The sequence below is a fragment of the Alligator mississippiensis genome, chromosome 1 (assembly GCF_030867095.1).
Source record: "Alligator mississippiensis isolate rAllMis1 chromosome 1, rAllMis1, whole genome shotgun sequence".
In the NCBI taxonomy this organism is placed as follows: Eukaryota; Metazoa; Chordata; order Crocodylia; family Alligatoridae; genus Alligator; species Alligator mississippiensis.
Genome location: NC_081824.1, coordinates 451,381,236 through 451,394,110, shown reverse-complemented (window position 1 = coordinate 451,394,110; position 12,875 = coordinate 451,381,236). Strand labels below are relative to the sequence as shown.

The window sequence follows — 12,875 nt, the reverse complement described above, 5'->3', positions numbered from 1 at the left end:
TGAAGTCTCTGGCAGGGTGGCTCAATGGTAGCACACCCTCAGCTGTTCCTTGCCCTAAGGAGTCCTGTCCCCTGAGCTCCAGGACTGAGACATGCTGGGATTCCCCTCTGAGCACAGACACATTTGAGCTTGTGACTGAGACTGCACACAACTAGACCCTGCTCACACTGGCCGAGGCAGGGGCAAGGAAGCCCATAAAGACTATTTCCCAGAGGACCGGGCGGGGGGGGTGTCATGAAGGACACTGGGAAGGAGAGCACAGAGCAAAAAGCAGAAGGGACATACCTCCAAGAAGAGCCAAGTCCCATCCATGAAGTGAAGGAGGGGAGGGCTTCTCCTAGCCACTGCACCGCTCCTGATGCCCACAAGCCTCCCTGACCCCAGCAGCCCCCAGCACCACCTGTCTCTCTCCATCCAGGGGAGCTGGCCAGAGACAGAAAGGCCCCAGCCCCCGGGCCCCAAACAGTGATGCCAGAGCCACCGGTGATGGCAACATATGGGGCATTCACTTCCCCATGGGCAGTGGCAGCAACACCAGGCCCTTGAGCAGCCTCCCCCTGCCCTGTTCCAGCCCCTCTGGCAAAGACTTTGCTCCCCACAGCTGCCTCTGCTCATGGCCAGGGCCCGCTCAGATGTCTCATGTCCCGCTCCTGGCCCAGGGGAACAGTCCTGCAGCTGCCTCTGGTGCAAAGGCTGTGCTTTGTGGGCTGCTGTCTCTGATCTCTGCCCCACCAGCACCCAGTAACACAGCAAGGCAAGCTGTAACCTGGCACCTTTATTGAAGGGGAGCAGAGGATGGGGGCAGAACAAAGAAGTCAGAGTACACTTTGAGTAAACACCACCTACCTGAGATGTACGAAGCAGGTATAGGGTCTCTTTTAAGACACAACTGGCCTAGACGTAACTCCTAACTGCTGGCTAGTTTCCAGGTTTTTATAGAAATTCACCAGGCAGCAGCCTGGGACACTCGCTTGTAGCTTTCAAAATGCCTGGGGAAGGAAGCAAGGGCTGTCTCCTCACCCTTGGAATTTTATCTGGCCGGGCCACCTGCTTCACCAGCCTGAACCAAGAAGAAATCTGGGAGAGACAGGGGTCACCTGGGATAACTCAAGTGAGGGGCAGAGAGGGAAGGGATTTCTTCACGGCACCTCTCAGTGGGAGACCTGCAGGATGCATGTTCAGAGGCGTCAGGGTGCAGCCCCCATACCTCTGTCTCAACATGCTCCCCTTGTTTCTACACGCTGGAACAGCTCAGGGGTCCCAATGAAGAGGAAGGTCTCCCTCCCTGCACTCCTCCCTCCTAGGGGATGCAGTGGTCTGGCTGGACTCCCCCTGCCTGGGACCAGGATCCTGGGGGGTTGCAAGGGTCCCTCAGGCAGCTCCACAGCAGTACATGTTCCCAGGACCTTCATTGAGCCAAACGGCTAGAGCACGAGCAGGAAGGCCTTAGTATTTCCAATGGGAGAATACATTATGCTGCATTTCACCCACAGAACATCTTCATACTTTCCTCACCCTTCCACAGGAGAGGCAGGACCTGCCACCGGCTGCATCTCCTTCACCCCTGGTACTCTACTGCCTCCTGCCCAGTGGTCCCTCCAGAAGGGCAGGGACCTTGCTGCACAGCAGGACAGGGGAGTGAGGCCTCGAATCAGAACAATTCCTGTTCCTGAGGGTTGGAACAAGCTCCAATGGTCTGGAAAGAGAAGGGCTGGGAAGTCACAGAGACATCTGGCCTGGAAAGTGTTGTGGGCCCTTGTCTGTTCCCATTGCATAGCTCAGGAAAAGACAGAGACCAACCACAGGGGTGCCATGTTGGGTTCTGGTGCTGGAGTAGCAGTGAATGCATTAGAGAGAGTAACATGAGGGGAAGGGAGCAGCAGGCACCCAGTGGTGCACAGCTCTGGAGAGGCTGAAAAGCAACACAAGCCATAAAGGCTCAGGGGGTGGTAGTAGCAGCTACTTGCAGACCCCACTGGGCATGGGGAGGCCTGGGAGAGGGGTGATGTTGCGGTGAGGAAAGGTGAGGTCAGGGTGCAGGGCAGAGAATACTTCCCAGCCACAAATGTCCTCCTTCCTGCTATTCAAGAGCCTCACACCAGAACATCAGGAGGGGAGAGAAAGCTGGCAGGCAGCAAAGGACAGTCCCTGGGAGTCATTTGAAGCCAGTTGTCTTGGGGAGGACACCCTATCATGTAGTCACTTCTTCCCCAGGGAGCACTGACTGGTTTTAGAGATTGCTGGGAAATGCACAGGCTCCAAGGGTGCTGCAAAAAATCATCTCCTCCTTATCTCCTCCCCCCAACACCTGGGCTGGCCTTGCCTGAGGTGTTCCTCATAATCCCTCCCCACAATCAAACCTTGGGGGGCTGGGCCTCTGGGCTTCTATTGTGCCCTACAACGGATAAAGCCTGGAGGAACTCTTTCTGCAGTCTACCAGCATGAAGATGCTTGACAAAATGCAGCCACTGGTGGGTGCTGAGCAGGGAGACAGCACCAAGCCCTTCCTGCACTGCTGGCAGAATTAGGGATGCTTCTGGGTGTGGATGCACTGATGCTGGGGTTGCTGCAACAGGAGAAGCTCCTTCCACACTCAGAACAATGATGTGGCTTCTCCCCTGTGCGGATGCGCTGGTGCTGGGCCAGGTTGCAGGACCAGATGAAGCTCTTCCCACACACAGAGCACCCATGTGGCTTCTCCCGTATGGACAAACTGGTGTTTGGCCAGGCTGGAAGAGTGGAGGTAGCTCTTCTCACACACAGAGCACTGATGTAGCTTCTCCCCTCTGTGGATAAGCTGGTGCCGGGCCAGACTGGAAAATTGTCTGAAGCTCTTACGACACTCCAAGCACTGATTTGGCTTCTCCCCGTGTGGATGAGCTGACCTTTGGCCACAGTGGAAGAGCAGGTGAAGTTCTTGCCAAAGTCAGAGCATTTATGGGACTTCTCCCTTGTGTGCATGCACCTGTGCCTGGCCAGGTTGGCAGACTGCCTGAAGCTCTTTTCACACTTTGTGCAGGAGTGTAACTGCTGCCTGCTTTGCACACACTGGTGCTGGGACAGGCCTTCCCTGTTGATGAAGTTCTTCCTGCACTTGGTGCAGTGGTGTGTCTTCCTTCCCAAGTGTGCGTGCTGATGCTGAACCAGCAAGAAGAAACATGTGAAGGTCTTACAACAAGTGACACAGCAGTAATGATTCTGCTCCCTGTGCACATGTTGGTTCTTCATGAGCTCTGAGCTGCAGACCACAATCTTTCCCCTTTTGGTGAAGCAATGGGGAGCTGTCCAGAATGGATCTGGCAGTGAGCAGCCGGGGTCGGGAGGCAGGTGAAGCTCTTCCCACAAATAGTGCATACGTGGGGCTTCTCTCCAGCATGCCTTATCTTGTGCAGAGCCAGGAGTGAGAGCCAGCTAAAGCTTTTCCTGCGCTGAGGGCAGGGGTGGGCTCTCCCCCTGGGCTTGGTAGTGAGCTCCGGTTTCCCTCCAAGGCCACCCCACTGCCTTGCTTTACATGCAGTCTCTCTCTTTGGTGGACCTTTTCTTTACGCCTCTTCAGGTCTCTCAGCACCAGAAAATCTTCCCTGAACCCAGGTCCTTTTCTGGCTTCTTTCCCTTCTTAATTCTCACAAGCAACTGGAGATGGGACCTGATTCATTGCTACATTCTCCTTTCACTTTGGGGGTCTCTCCTGGCCCTTGTGCCGTTGGTGCTTCATAGGGCTCAGGGAGTCTATCTCACCCAAACACCCTTGGGAAGCCCACGGTGGCTCCAGATTTGCAGGCCCTTCCTTAGGAGGCATCTCCTCAGCTCTGCTCAGCAGCCAGCTACCTCCTACAAGGGGAAGAGAAAATCCAGATTAGTCCCCACCCTGCTGCCAAGGGACACATACAGCTATTCCTTCTGCTGGGATGGGCCTATGGGGAGGACTGGACTTGGCACTTGTCTATCCTCAACTCAACAAGTTCTTCCTACCATGACCCCAAGTGCTGGGGATGTGGCAGTGCCAGGTGCCTGTGCCAGCCTAACCTTTCCTACTCACTGCAGTTCTGAGCCAGACTCTAAGGTTTCTGGCCCAGCTCTCAGTCCTAGCACCTAACGCCCTGCAGGGAGAAACACGTGGGCCATGTATGCTTGGACAGTATCTGGATGGCTTCATGTTGTAATAAGCTGAAGTTGAGACCAGAATGATCTGCTAAAAGGAAAAATGAGGCTCTTGAACGGCTTCTCTTTCCCACCACACTAGTGAGTCCAGGGGGAGATTATGCTGGGTAGGGGTGTACTGCTAAAGATTTTTTGGGCCAATTCTGATGGCCCGTTATTAATGAGCCATATAGGCCGAGAGTGACCTGATTGCCAACACGCAAGCCTGGTGTCTCTAGTGGCTTCTAGAATAGAGAAGATCCCACACAACTTACTGATTTGTTTGATGCGCCTGGATGGGGGAGTTTTTAGCTACTTGCACGATTTCACAATGATTGCACACTTAATTCATACACCACAATTTTATTTTAAAATTCTTTGCTACGCATATAACACTGCCTAGCTTTAAGAAATACCACAAACATTAAGAACACAATAACTACATATATCAGAAACAATGCTCCAAATGGACTTCTTTAAAACAATTACAATTACAACTAACTATATAGTTTTAACTAGAAAAGTTATTACTATATTATACTTACAGTCCTAGAATTCCAAGAAGTCAAACACCTAAATATAGTTTCATTCCTCAGTAGTACAATTTAATGGGTTGGCCTCAGTAGTACAGTTCAATGGGCTAGCCTCAGTAGTACAGTTCAATGGGCTGGCCTCAGCAGTGATAGGAACAAGTCCCCTTCCTTCAGTCCCACTCGGGCGCTCTGTGGCTTCAGCATGAACTAAGAGATTTGTGTTCACTGAGAGGGTGGTTCAGGTGATCAGTCTGATCTGGCCTACACTTGCGATTCTTCCTTCGTTGTTCTGTGTCATATTGAATGAAATAGTTTGAATGTTTGTAAAGGTTGCTCATTAGCCAGTTTCGGGAAGAAGATAAGATTTATCTCCTTATTTAGTTTATTGTTTTGGGGACTACGTGCAAAAGGTCCTGACTTCGCTTAAAGTCTTAATTTAAATTTCATCTTTTAGAAATCTTTTACAAAGAGAGCAAATATCCTGAATTCCAAAAGATCAAACCCTGAGGCCTTTTGACCAGGTTGGTAAGAAAAGGGCATTTGCAGTGATATGGAAGTTTCCCAAAGGTAATTTAAAATGCTCAACAAAGGTAAAAGAATCTGTTGAGTAAGATCCGGGCCCAAATTTGGGAGCAACCATATGTTGAGTAGGAGGAGCCCTCTGATGGCAACTCGCTCAATAAAAACGGTAACTTGCTGTCCCAATTTGGAGGTGACTACACTTGTAGAACAACGAAGGAAAAATCACAAGTATAGCCCGGTTCAGACTGATCGCCTGAAACCACCCTCTCCGTGAACACGAATCTCTTAGTTCACGCTGAAGCCGCGGAGCACCTGAAAAGGACTGAAGGAAGGGGTCTTAGTCCTATCACTGCTGAGGCCAGCCTATTGAATTGTATTGCTGAGCCCATTTCATTGAACCGTACTACTGAGGCCAACCCATTGAATCGTACTACTGAGGAATGAAACCATATTTTGGTATTTGGCTTCTTGGAATTCTAGGATTGTAAGTATATTATGAAAAATAATAGTATTGATTCAAATTTAACTTTTAGTTGTAATTGTAGTTGTTTTTGTAACACTAATTCTTATAGTATTGTTTGAGAAGGAAGTGCATTCGGAGCATTGTTTCTGATATATGTAATTATTGTGTTTTTAATGTTTGTGGTGTTTCTTAAGGCTAAGCAGTGTTATATACGTAGCAAAGAGTTTTAAAATAAAATTGTGTTGTATAAATTAAGTGTGTAATCATTGTGAAATCGTGCAATCAGTTAACTACTCCCCCAGCCAGTGCATCAAAACGAATCAGTAAATTGTGTGGGATTTTCTCTATTCCATAACCCACTAGAGACATTCTGCAAGTGAGGTTACCTTCAAATTGGGACAGTAGGTTACAGTTTGTATTGAGTGAGTTGCCGTCTTGGGCCCCTCCTACCCAAACCTGTCACTACTCCCAAATTTGGGCTCGGATCGTTCTTAACAGATTCTTTTGCTTGGTAATTAGTTTCTTTTGTTGACCATTTTAATTACTTTGAGGAATTTCCATATCACTGAATTGACTTTTATTTCCAATCTTTTAAAAGTCTCCTAGGGTTTGATCTCTCGGAATGTGGGATGTTTGCTTAAGGGTCATTTTTATGTTCACTTCTTTAAAGGCCTCTAAAGATAAAATTCAAGAGTTAAGACTTTGAGCAAAGCTAGGACCTTCCACACGTAGGCCAAAACAATGGCCTAGATCAGAAGATGAATCTTGTCTTTTTCCTAAACTGGCTAATGGGAAACTATTACAGGCATTCAGACTATTACATTCAATATGACACCTGGAAGCTTGGAGAGCAACGTCTAGCTGGTAAGTGTCTGGGGGGAATGGGGTGGGAGGGGCATATTGAGGTCCCTGTGTTGAGGGAGGGAGTGGGGCTGGGGCAGATGTTGCCCAGATGGGGCCAGAGCCCCAAGCAGCTGGTTCAGGAGTCATGGGATGGCTGTCTCCTGCCACAGTGCACAACCCCGGGAGAGGCATGGGGGGCACATGCCACCTGGATCTGTGCGCAGGGCAAGGGTGGACTGCTGCTGCAGGCTGGGGCCAGAGCTGTGCTCTTGCTGGTGGGTGTTTTGGCCAAGGCTGCAATCAGGGCAGGCAGCAGAAGTGTTGGGAGGGGGGTTACGGCAAATTTTGGGGTGGCTGCAGCCCCTGCTTCAGCGCCGCCACCTGCACCAAGTGCAGCCCCTGCCCAGCCCCACTGCAGCCCTGCACCAAACACGCACCAGGAACAGCCCAGCCCAGCCCAACCCAGGGTTGATTTCTGGGGCTTGTCAGCCGTCAGGAGTGTGCAGGGAGCACTGCCTTACACTGCACCAGCTACTTCTGTTGTACAGAAAATACTACTTCTGCTTGATAAGAAAAGCCCAGGTTTCAAACCTCATCCCTCCAAGAAATGTTCTGGAAGCGGAGGATTCAGAGCTGTGGTCTCCCTTCTGGAAGGAGCAGCAGGGTGCTTCCTACCTGTTCTGTAACAGCCAGAACCAGAGGGATTATTAAGCAATACTATGTGCTTCTTGGAGGCATTTGGTATTTTGCTTAAACAGGTAATATTAGTTAATATAAGCTTTTAAGTTTGTAAACTGCAAATGTAACTTGTCTGTCATAAGTTTAATCAAAATGATAAATTCACTGTTCATGGGACTGACTGGTCCCCAGAGGCAAAGCTGTAGCTGGGAGATTAGCTGGCCTAACGGTTTTTTGCTCAGGGTTCAGCCTTAGCGATAAAAACTAGATCTAACTGCTTGGCACACCCAACATATTCTAGGAAAGCATATCCCAAAAAAGCATATTCAAATGAAGCCTAAAAGGGGTTGGGATTTAGGCAGAGCGATGACAATTTCAAACCTTAAGGTGCTGCATCATAATTTGCTTATTGGATAAACCTGAGTCTGAGTAGTCATCTTTTATGATAGTTTCATCACCTTTCAATCCCATAGGGTAACAGCTATAGGGCAACATTATGAGTGGCCCTGAGGCCAACAGATTAACATAAGACTAGGTATAAAAAGCACGTGCATCAGGTAACCAGCAGGAAGGAGGGAATAGAATGGTTGTTTCTGGCCCACGCCCGGACCCCAGACTCCCAGTGTGAGTGAGGATCGGGTCCCTGTTCCTGATCAAGGGATCTTCCCCGGTAATCCCTCTGACAGCGTCGATCATCAGGGACCCCTGACTTCACTGGAATCACTTGGCGCACACCTGGCATCGAGGGACTATCGATAAGTTGCCAACCCATGTCTGTCTATTTGTTGTTTTGAACAGCCCAGTGTGGCTAATACCCTCGCAGTGCCCAGTTGGCCTACGACAGATTGAAAGATTCCTATGACCGTACATCCACTCCCTGCATGACAAGGACCATCATCTCCTGAAGGCTTCTCCCTGCTTTGCCTTCTCTTTCATCCTTCAGTCCCCACCCTTCACTGGCCATCAAGTCCTGAGTAGAAACCTTGAATTCATTGGATCCCTTCCCCAAATCCCAGTTGGTTATTCTGCGTCCAGTACCCAGTCAGAAACACGCTTTAACTACGGCCCCAAACAGGATATTGAGGTCCCACACCTGACTTAATCAGTGAGGACAGGTGCATCTCTGGGTCTCTGATGATGAGGACCAAGGGGAAATCTCGAGGTCAGAGGACCTGCTGCCAGGTGATTTGTGGCTGTCCCATCCACCTGACTCCCCTCTCACAAATGCTCCATGCCCAGGGTGAAAGGGGGCCTGAAAACTGCAGACCTGCCCCGTGCTGCCATCCCTGAGTGCTAACCTCAAATAGCTTATGCTGTCATGTGTCCAGGCAAGTGTTTCACTCTTTGAAATTCAGAGCTGTGGAGACAAGCACCTGTCCCATTGTTCTCCCCCTGACTACAGCTGTTAGGGGACAATAGAGCTTGCTGTCTTCCTTTTTAGGCTCAGATCTGGTTTCCTTGGGACACCATGATTTTAAATTTCTCTCTTTACTCCCCATTGTAGGAGTTGATTCCCCAGCCCAAGTAGCCATACCTCTCTAACACCCTCTCTCAGGGCAAGATGGGATTTGTAGTCCCCCATGGAAATCCACATGGTGTGCAGAAGAAGCTCTGCGTAGCCATGGCTCTTGGGTGAGAGAGGCTGGGGTTGTCCCTGACATCTCCTGGTTGGGTCGACCTGGAGCACAGGACGTGTCTAATCCTGGTCTTAGGCTGCATGAAGTGGCTCCATGGAGTTAGTTGGATTCAGAAGTTTTCTGTTGTGATGGGAAGGGAATACCCCATCGTTTGCAGCAGAATTTCCCCAAACCTGTTCCCACTCTTAGGCCCAGAGTGTCACAAAGCCTGAGACTCCCCCCAAAGTCCATGTGAAGGTTCATACCAAGGCCTTTGTCCCGGTGCAGATTCCTGTGATGTGGAGGCTCCCTGGGACTCATCAGCAGAGGAAATCCCCATGGGCTCATTCCCTGTACCAGACTTTGCCCTAAAAACAGTGTCACAGGCCTGCTAGGCACTGTGAGTGTATCAATTTTTTCACAGGCCAACTGGGCTGTTTGATTCAGTTTTGGATAGCGGAGGTAAAGTTGGGAGTGAAATAAAGGCAAATTTATTATAGCTTACACACACAAAACAGTTAACAGAAAGTTATCTTTCTTTGGGGAGCTGACCTATACCCAGTAGCCAACAGTTATAAGAGGGGGTTGGGGGTTACTGATGCTCTTTGGGTGTCGAGCCCTTGTTAACCATATATATCGAAAAGGCTGGTAAGGACCTGACTCTTGGTGTGTTGGCAGCTCATCATGGAGAACATGAGGCAGCTCGTCCTCGGGCCCTGGGGTTTCCTGCTCTCCTGCCTCCACCAGAGGCCTGTCCCCACGATGGACCTTTGGGTGCTGCACGCACTGTGACCTAGGGACAAGACAAATGTGTCACTGGGGAGCCTTGATCCTGGAGGGAACATCCCCCAGACACGTGGAGGTGCAGATGGCAGCAATCAAACACTCTCACCTGGAGCTTCTCATCTTCTGCCTGCCCCAGCTGAAACCCCTCGGCCAGGTTAACAGCCCTGGCAGAGGCCTCCACTTGGCACCCGCACCCCCAGCTCTGCATGTCTTGGGGCAGGATGGCCAGGACTTGCTCCAGCACCACCAGCTCCAGGATCTGCTCCTTGCTGCAGTGCTGGGGCTCCAGCCAGCGCTGGCAGAGCTCCCACAGGCGGCGACAAATCTTCCTTGGGCCCTCGGCTTCCCAGTAGCAGAGGCCACGGGAGAGCTGGTGCCAGGCCTCTGGGGTGGGGAGCTCATCCCACAGTGCCAGCTGTGGGGTCGCAGAGGGCAGCTCGGTCTCACAAGGGGGTTGCATGGCCTGCATTGTGTCCTGCCCCCAAAGCTCCCGGTGCTGGACTGGCTCCGTCTGCAGCTGCTGTTTTACTGGCTGTGATGCCGACCGCTGTAGGGACTCCTGCCCCCCGTCCCGCTCTGCACGACACGAGGGACTTCTGCACCCTCAGCTCCTCCCTGCAGATCTACTGCCACGGGCTCCAGTGCAGCAGCCACGTCTCCCCAGGAGAGATCTCAGCTAGAAGGCGGCTCGGGCTCTCGCTGTCCCTGCACTCACGCACGGCGCCTGTTGGCAGCGTCTGGTGTGTGGGGCACCTGTGGGAAAGGCCACAGGACAAATCAGACCATGGATCGGAGACCCGGGATTGGGACTCTGCCCCAGCCTGAGGTCTGCCCAGCCCCGACACCCCCGACTGCCCCCACTCCCAGCAGTGTCGGAGCCGTCCTCCCTTCTCTGCAGCCCTAGCACTGGCTCCCAGGACTGGACTAGCTGCACAAAGGGTGCAAGCCCAGCTCCCTGCCACATCCCTGCAGGGCGGGTGACCACCTGTCCCTAACCAGGCAGGACAGTCGCCGTATGGGGACCTCAAGCCCCGTCCCAGGACACACAAGCCCGGGGCAGCATGTCCCCCAGGAGGGGTTGGGGACCCAGGGGGGCAGCGGCTAGGCTGGTGAGGGGGTGCTGTGGGCAGGATGCCTGGATCTTGTCTGCCAAAGTCTTGATGGTCCCATGCCCTCCTAGGAATCCCAGGTACTTTGATTCCCGTCTTCCTACTACACCTTTTTTTGGATTGGCCGCCATCCCAAGCTCCCTCAGTTGGTGCATATGACAATATCATTTATGTATGCCAACATGTACCTACCATGTAAGGCCAAAGCTCGGTTCATCAGTCTTTGGAAGGGGGCTGCCGCCCCGTGCAGGCTGAAGGGCATTCTACAAAATTCATATAGGCCCCATGGGGTCCCAAAAGCAGCTTTGGCATCGTCTTTTGTGGCCATGGGTATTTGCCAGTACTCTTGAGACAGGTCAAGCATCGTTATGTAGCGGGCCTGTTCTATTCTTTCTAAAAGCTGGGGCATGGGGAAGGCATCGAAAGCAGCTCCAGCATTTGAAATCTACACTGAGACGTAAGGTCCCATCAGGCTTTGCCACAGACCCCGTGAGGGGACTGTTACCCCTCGTCCAAGCATCTTTCAGAGCTCCTGCTTCATGGGGCCATATAAATGGTTGGGGTCAGGGCGCCATCACTCTCACACCACTCTTCTAGGCAGGGTGTGCGACCCACCCACGTTCCTCTCGAAAGACATCGCGGAAGGCGCAAATAACCTGAACCAAGTCTCCTCCCTGACTAGCTGCCAGGCGCTCTTCAATTTGTACTCTTTCCTCCCCTGGTGTCTCCCTAACATCCCCGCTTATTTCAGGGCCAAGTTCTGCACTTTCTAGTTCAGCCTCAGCCAACCACCGCTCGGCCTTCTTCCAGCTTTTAACAAGTTTACATGGAAAATCTGTTGCTCCCATTGATGCCCGGTTGGAATAGCTCGTCATCCACCAGCCCGGCGTGCCTTCTTATTTCCAAGGGCCTTGCCACTTTGTCAGCAGGTTACCGGCCATGGTGGGTAATAGGACTGACACCCTGTTGTTGACTGGCAGCTCTCTCCTCAGCCGTTCTGTCATGATGCCTCTTTGGTTTCTGTTGGATCTCCCTCAAATTTTCCAGGGCCACCTGCCTCGTGGGCAGCAAACAGGCCCTCAGAGCTTCACAATGAGCCTCAGCTCCTGTTGGGCTCAATGTGGGTTCCTTAAGAACTGCTAATAGCCCCCTGCGCCTGCGTCCATGCTCTGCACATGGACACACAAACACACTTTCCCTGCCACGAACCAGGGTCAACGTGTAGGGGGTTCACACGGGTGCATGTGCACCCCCTAAGTGTGGTGGTGCACCCCCTACAAAAAGGCACTGCTGACACTGCCAGCAGCAGCTGTGCTTGGTTGCCGATGCTTGGTTGGCGCTTGCCACCACTCCACCCCCTCCCACCACTGACAGCCACTGCACTCCTGCCTCTCCTGCTACTGCTGTGGCCCCCAGCCATGGCACGAGTCGTTCATGCCATGAACACAGATGCATGCACGCACACACACAGGCTTGCAGCCATTATGGGTCGCGCCCAAGCCACAGGCTTTTCACTTCCCCCATAACTATTGTCCATGGCCTCCACCGCTTCAGGTTCCTTGGGCCTTTCCCTGGGGGCTTGGGGGGAGCTATTCTCTTTCCACCTTCATTACGAGTAAGCCCGCAGTCTCGGGCAGCGTGTCCCCCTCGCTCACATCTGTAACAGGTAATTTCTTTAGGGCGCCACCTAACGGGGTCTCATCTTCTCTCCCCGCCTTCGTTTTGGGGCCCAGGTGGTCCCAGCGAGCGGCTCTCTGGGACAATGACTTCAGCCCGTTTCGAGCTTCTTCGTAGCTCTGTGGTAAGTGTCTTCTCGCCCGCTTCTGGGTGTGCGCCTCCAAATCGCTAGGGAATAGCTCTCAGAGAATCTCATCTGTGCGTCCTTCCTGACCACGCACCGGTGCTTTAAGCCTGAGCACCCTTTTCCCCGGCACCCCTCCCCTTGGCCTCTGCAAAGCGCCCACAGTCGCTGCAGGGCCCCTGGGGGCCGGTCCTGGCTGTGGGAAGGGCACGTTTCCCACTGAGACCACGCCCCAAGACCCAGGTGCAGGGGGACCCCAAAATCCCTCCACACCTGGTGCCATCAGGGATGCCTGGGGCCCCCCAAAGCTGCCCACATCTGCCAGCATTGGGGACCCTGACACCTCCCCAGTCCCAGGGGGACCCCAAGACCCCCCCCCAGCTG

The 12,875-nt window shown here is 52.4% G+C and overlaps 1 long non-coding RNA gene across 1 annotated transcript; it reads right to left on the bottom strand.

Moving 5' to 3' along the window:
- Positions 1-8,992: 8,992 nt before the first annotated feature.
- Positions 8,993-12,002, bottom strand: LOC132249666 (uncharacterized). The gene is made up of 3 exons (XR_009461193.1): positions 10,883-12,002; positions 9,688-10,334; positions 8,993-9,588 (listed from the first exon to the last, which is right to left on the bottom strand). It is a non-coding gene; the product is annotated as an uncharacterized LOC132249666 (long non-coding RNA).
- Between the last annotated feature and the right edge of the window lie 873 nt (positions 12,003-12,875).